The sequence below is a fragment of the Lissotriton helveticus genome, chromosome 11 (assembly GCF_964261635.1).
Source record: "Lissotriton helveticus chromosome 11, aLisHel1.1, whole genome shotgun sequence".
NCBI classification, from domain to species: domain Eukaryota; kingdom Metazoa; phylum Chordata; class Amphibia; order Caudata; family Salamandridae; genus Lissotriton; species Lissotriton helveticus.
The window spans coordinates 462,023,556-462,030,697 of record NC_136072.1 but is presented as its reverse complement, the minus strand read 5'-3'; the positions used below and the strand labels follow the sequence as shown (position 1 = coordinate 462,030,697).

Below are 7,142 nucleotides of genomic sequence, written 5' to 3'. Positions count from 1 at the left end.
AGTGGAAATGCATGATCAGAGTTAAGCATTTATCAAGTGAGGAAGCAATTAAGTGAAGGTGAGGGGGGGGGGGGAGGGAGAGAGAGAAAGAATGTGAGAACAAATGAGAGAGCATGAAGAAAGGAAGGAGTGACTAAGATGTTACATTACCTCACTAAGGCGGCCCAGTGAGGGTGAAATCAGCCTTCCATGGGCGTTTTCTAGCTCAGGGTGGGCATGGCCTGACAATTCATGTTATGCTGTTCATACTGAAGCAGGACCAATACAGATTTGCATATGGCTGCGGAGAACGTTTATTTAGAAAAATAAAATTATGTGTTTAACATGGACGGGACGCACATGGAGTAAATGTATTGTATTTTCTTAATGACGTTTTAAACTTGCCAGAACAAGGCCTCAAGTGAGAGCAATAAAGCAACAAGCTCAACCTGGTTATTGATATTGAAACGTTTCGATTTAGTAGACTTGGCTCCTAAGGTTAAAACAAAGGTCTTGTAAACGTTGGTGGTAAGGTGCTTACTGTCCACAAAGGCCACATTACATTCTATTAAATCCTTTAAGCCATGAGTATTGCGGGACAACAAACTGCATCACCTCGACATAAAACCTCAGGGGCAAAGTTGAAGCCGATCCTCTGGGTGTCTGTCTTGTCCAGAACTCATCAGTTGCTCTTCCAATAATCAGTATAAAGAGTTAACTAAATGGCGGCTAACGCATAATCCTGGTGGATACCTAAAATCAAGTCAAAAATATCAGAGTACTCAACACCTGGTCCAAACCTCACATAGGCTGTTAAGATGCAATGGAGGCAACTCAAAACAGTAACCCATAAAACCTAAAATGTCAGGCCCTACCCCCCAAGTCCTTAAGATCGACTGAAATTTCCACCTGTTTACCGTATGGAAGGCTGAGGTCTACAAAAGCTAAATGTAGAGACCCCCTCTAGCCATCGTAAATTTACAAGACAGCGAGTGGAGGTTCTGACAGTGTTCCACGGTTCCCAATCATGTTCTAAAACCATCTTGACATTCAATCATAATGCCATGGGAGACAGCCCACACTTGAATTCTATCCATCACGATTCTACCAACTTCTTTAAACCGTGGAATCAATAAAAGAGATGGGTTTACAGCATTTAAGGTCACGCCTGTCACCCTTCTTAAAAAGTGTGACAAAGATTGACGTGGCCAGATGGACCATTATTGAAGAGTTCTTCAACTTCAGCCAGAGTAAAATGTAATCTGTTGTGTGTTTTGGAAGAGATTTATACAACCACTAAAACGATGGATCAGTCTAAAGTCCTTCACAGATACTTCTGCCTTAATATGTACAACCACCCGATAATGGCCATCTACCCTGTGAAATTAACTAGTATTACGAAGCCTCCGAAAAGTAGCAGCGCATCTGTGGCTCGAGCTGTGCTTACATTTTCCCATGTTTTGTGTTTCAAGATGAGCTGGTGTCACTAATGTAATTCTTCTAATCATAGATGCACTTATCATTCATCATGATTAGGGTTCCCAGGTTTATTGTAATTTTTTTATTTAACTTTTCGTCTGTATCCAGATGGATTTTTTTTGCTAATTTTTTTAATGTATTTATCCATTTTTATTTTGTGTTTTCTATATAAATGAATCTGCAATGGGTATTTTTTTCCATATTTATTTGACTGATAAATGTATACTCGCCTTTGAATGTCCAAAAGGTTTCACCCACATACAGTGCAATAGCGTTATCTGAAAACACTTGCATTATAGAATAGCAGAAATAACTGTAGATCTGCACTTAATTTAGCTTAATTAGGAAATCTATTTTCTTTTTTCATCTCACCTACCTCTCAATCTGTACACCTACTGACCGGTCACTCATGATTGACAGTAGGAAAAAAGCATCCAAAGAAAACCTATTTTTCGTATTTTAATGCATTTAAAAATAAATATAGATAGGAAGATAAATAGTTTTTGGTCTGTATTTATCTGTAAAAATCGGTGAAAACTGTGAGCCCTAATTATGATTGCTAGGGGAACGCTTTAAAGCAACCCTCAGTTAACAATCTGCCTTACTCTAGGCCTTGTCAGACTATCTATTGGAAACATAATGGTGCCCACTATGTAGGGAGACACTAAGTTCATGATGAACCGCCTATGCAATAGATGAAAAAGCGTCCAAAATATGACAGCTAGTAGCCGTATCAGTCAGATATATGATAACCGTGCTGTAGGAAGTGGTGAGGATCTTTTTTAAGGCTTCAGTGGCATCAATCTTATACTCCTGCAGACTTCTGCCTCCCTCTAAGCCCTTTAGAACACGAGGTCTGATTATTGAGACTTGGCCCCAAATAAGCTGCTAACCAGGGGTGATGTGATCACAATAGGATTGTGGTCACTGAAGTTGCTCTCCCAGATGTTATAATCTAAATTTCTGTTTCTCAGGCGTCCAGATGTACAGATATGATCAATTGTACTATTTCTGCACAAGCAGTGTCTGTTCATGGAACAGGAGGTGCAGGGTTTCTGTTGGTTTTGTCTCATTCTGTGTCATCCATCGTTAGGACTGAGGTTTGACAGCTCTGCATTCAAAAAGACGCGTTACTTATATTATACAAAGATTGGGCTTTGCGTCTGCCCCTTTCAGTCATTGGTTTTCTTCAGCCAGCTTTTTTCATCCATTGATTTAGGACACTGTCAATCACGTTTTGGCTCAACCTTTAGAGTATTTATCACGCTCCTGGATACCTTCTCGGTGATTCGTGCGCTATACAGATCAATATAACCTAATAATATCACCTAACACTATGGTTGTTAAGTACATCCTTCCACCGCCACTCCAGTGCTTGCATTGAACTTCATGAACTTATTTACATATTTATTAAGTATGGGCGGAAAATTCGTTCCGCTCGCGGAATTTGCGGATTTTCTGCAATTTTGCGATCCGCGAATCTCACGAAATTGAAGAAAACTCTGCGAAATTGCGAGCGGAACGGATTTTGCAAAACGGAAGTACATGAAGCACTTACAGGGTTACAGCAGGTGCCCAAGTTGAAGCTAATTTCTTTGCAACCATTTACAAAATGGTTACAAAGAAATTAACTTAAACTTGGGCATCTTCTGTAACCCTGTAAGTGCTTCCTGAGCGGCGCCTCCAGAGTTCCTTGCCTACTTGCAACTATTCTCTGACCCTGCTCTGACCTTCGAAGCAGGGTCAGAGAATAGTTACAAGTATGGCACAATGCTCCTGTCACAAAAATTAAACCACAACAGGAAGCCCTTACAGATAAGGAAGCAGGTGCTGGACTTGAAGCTTAAATTCAGTAACACATTAACCAGCCCCAAATTAATTTGTCTCTGTTGAGGCTGGGCAGGTGTGCTTTCTCCCCATAATCTACAGTGGTGAACCAGAGGGTGGCAGTGGTGAACCAGAGGGTGGCAGTGGTGAACCAGAGGGTGGCAGTGGTGAACCAGAGGGTGGCAGTGGTGAGCCAGAGGGTGGCAGTGGTGAGCCAGAGGGTGGCAGTGGTGAACCAGAGGGTGGCAGTGGTGAACCAGAGGGTGGCAGTGGTGAACCAGAGGGTGGCAGTGGTGAACCAGAGGGTGGCAGTGGTGAACCAGAGGGTGGCAGTGGTGAGCCAGAGGGTGGCAGTGGTGAGCCAGAGGGTGGCAGTGGTCAACAAGAGGGTGGCAGTGGTCAACAAGAGGGTGGCAGTGGTCAACAAGAGGGTGGCAGTGGTCAACAAGAGGGTGGCAGTGGTCAACAAGAGGGTGGCAGTGGTCAACAAGAGGGTGGCAGTGGTCAACAAGAGGGTGGCAGTGGTGAACCAGAGGGTGGCAGTGGTGAACCAGAGGGTGGCAGTGGTGAACCAGAGGGCGGCGCTGCTAAACTGCCCGGGAGCCCTGTGGGTGTGAGCCCCCGCGCTGCTGAGCTGCCCTGGGGTTGTGAGCCCCCACGCTGTTGAACTGCCCCGGAGCCCTCTCAGTGTGAAAATCATTTGTGCTCAATTGCCTGGGAGCCCTCTGGGTGTGAGCACACATTGTGCTAAGTGCCCCCCCTGCACCCAGGACATATATACCCGTATCGCACAGCACCATTATGCTCTTGCACCATGAAGTCTGGTGCCCGGATGCTCCTGATCCGTGTAGGTGGTGCCACCATCTGGTGCAGTCAAAATGTAAAGTCATAACTTGCTACACAGCACCAATAAACATGTGTCCCCCCTGGCACCGGTATGCGCATGTACCAGGCGTGCAGCACCCGCAAGCCACTGCACCCTACTGCCCAGCGCCAGCATATGCCTGTACGGGGCAGTTTAGTATGAGATGGGACATTGTCCAGCAGCAGCAGCTGCATGCGCCTGAACCCACTGAGCAGGATCAGAATGGCTTTGTACCAAAACGCGCAGCAGAGCTATCTTGGACATCTGAAGGATTCTGGGGTCCTGTGCCAAACATATTTTTGCATCCATGAGTTTCCCGAGCGCCATCCCTGTGTAGCTCCTGTGACCAGGAGGCTGCTTTCTCCTCATCTGCTGTTCTGCTCGGTCTCTGACCCTTTATAAACAAGATGCATGTGAACTCGCATAGAAGACCCGCCCGTTTGGCCCCGTCCACCACACACTAGCGGTATGAAACGTCTTCCCGCCCGTCCCCACTATAATGGCCAGCTCACTCAAGGGACCTCGGCGTCTTTTGGCGCGTTGGCAAAGTTACAGGCACACGTGGTGACATATTTGTGCAAATGGCAAAAAAATCCGCGAGTTTGCTGGAAAATTCGCCAACTCGCGGATTTTTTTGCCATTTCGCGTGAATTTGCGGACCGCGAATTTGCAAATTTCGCCCATACTTAATATTTATCCCCTTTTGGCGGATTCTGGTGTCTCGCTCTTAAGTGAATTATTTTGATGTGCGACATTGCATGCGTTGTTGCATTAAACCCAGACCTTTTGGCTTTACCGAGGCTTGTTTTAGGTCACGATGGTGACACCGAAAGTTTTTTTTTTACCATAGTTGAAACTAATTGACAGAAGCGACTCTGCTGGCTGTCAGACACCCCATCCCAACCCCCAGCTACCCAGTTGACCCTTCTTGGGTGGCAAGGGAAGGAGGTGGGGGAGGCTGCTTTTGCATCATTAATGGGGGTATGCGAGGGGCTGGTGTTGATTTTACAAGAAGCGTTTATGGATGGGAAAGGTCGTAAACAGTAATGTCGTAAAATAAGCCCCAGGATGTAATCGGAATATGAAAGGCACTGACGCATCTGGCCGTGGTAATTACAGCAGTTTACCTTTTTAGTGTGAACGCCAGCATCCTCCTGACAGAACAAGTCCCCCGGATTCGGCGCTTACATAAACAGGTCTGTCACTTGCCTTCGGCCTCCTTCCGTAGTTGTCAACACAAGGTGCTTTTACATTTCTTGCAAATGTGTTATTACTTGAACTACAGAAACAGTAAAAATGAGCTGCGCCTGTAAGACGCCAGGGTACTTTTTAAAATTTTATTATTATTATTTTGTTTCTGAATGGCTTTTGGAGACGTGGCATTTGCATGCAATGTGGCGATAAAGCAGCAAGGCAAAACCCATCAAGCTGCAATCATTGGACCACATGCAGCCCCAAATGGCCAGCCTCTGAGTATAGAGCTGCCGACTTTGGAGCTGGGTAACCAGATTAGAGTCTCGGCGTCGTCTCACCATCCTGTGATTCTAGGCAAATCACTTAATCTCCCCATGCCTACCAAAAATGAATGTCATCTTATGAAATGCAACGGGTGCTCCTGTAAAGCACTCCAATACCTTTCGGTTGAGTTCACCGCTATATAATATGCAACAAAAAATAAGCATTTGCAATGCATTAGGTCTCGCATTAGGAAAGTTTGAGCTATTGGTATTGTAAATTACACATTTTGTATTTATGTGTTGGTTTTGAAAATAGCTAAATTAACCCCTTCCATGCTGCCGTCGGCCAACGCTACCTCGCTGGTGTTGCCGTCGGCCAATGGTCGACGCGGCCCGCCCGTTTTGCAGAAGTGCCGCACTTCCGCAAAATCGGCGGCTCAGTGGAGGGGTTAATAGCTTTGTCGTTTACAATTCCAATAGTTTCAACTTTCGCAAATGTGACACCTATAGCATTTGTAATGCAATGTGTGTTGTATTTACGTGACTTAGATGTATTGATATTACAAATAACAATGGCTTTTAATTTTTTTAAATAATTAATACTTAAATATAAGTTATTTTAATTTATAATGCAATAGCTTAAACTTTTGTAAATAACTTTTGCGAAGATTATGTTCAGTGTATTTTATTGTGACTAAAATCCAAGAACAGAAGTGAAATATTAACATCTTTTGTGACATTTGTAATAAAGCTTGAAACATTGCGAGAACATATTTGAACCAGTTGTTGTTGAATGGTTGCACAGATTGATGCTGTGGTGTCGCTGAGTGATGATGTGGTGGCGAGGAGTGATGCTGTGCCGTTCAGTGATGCTGTGGTAGCGCATAGTGATGTTGTTGTGCCGAGTGATGCTGTGGTGGTGCCGAGTGATGCTGTGGTGATGCGATAGATAGAGTGAGTGCGATGGATAGACGGAGGGCGATAGATAGATGGAGGGAGGGCGATAGATAGATGGAGGGAGGGCGATAGATAGATGGAGGGAGGGCGATAGATAGATGGAGGGAGGGCGATAGATAGAGGAAGGGCGATAGATAGAGGGAGGGCGATAGATAGAGGGAGGGCGATAGATAGAGGGAGGGCGATAGATAGAGGGAGGGCCATAGATGGATAGAGCGAGTGAGGGCGATAGAGCGAGTGAGGGCGATAGAGCGAGTGAGGGCGATAGAGCGAGTGAGGGCGATAGAGCGAGTGAGGGCGATAGAGCGAGTGAGGGCGATAGAGCGAGCGAGGGCGGCAGAGTGGTAGAGTGAGGGCGGCAGAGTGGTAGAGTGAGGGCGGCAGAGTGGTAGAGTGAGGGCGGCAGAGTGAGGGTGGAAGAGAGAGGACGGTAGAGTGGTAGAGTGAGGGCAGTAGAGAGGGCGATAGAGTGAGTGAGGGCGATAGAGCGAGTGAGGGCGATAGAGCGAGTGAGGGCGATAGAGCGAGTGAGGGCGATAGAGCGAGCGAGGGCCGTAGAGCGAGGGCCGTAGAGCGAG

The 7,142-nt window shown here is 45.8% G+C and overlaps 1 protein-coding gene across 1 annotated transcript in view; it reads right to left on the bottom strand.

Annotated features, from left to right (window-relative positions):
- Window positions 1–7,142, bottom strand: part of GIGYF2 (GRB10 interacting GYF protein 2) — a 1,757,193-nt gene that overhangs the window by 182,477 nt on the left and 1,567,574 nt on the right. The window lies entirely within an intron of this gene.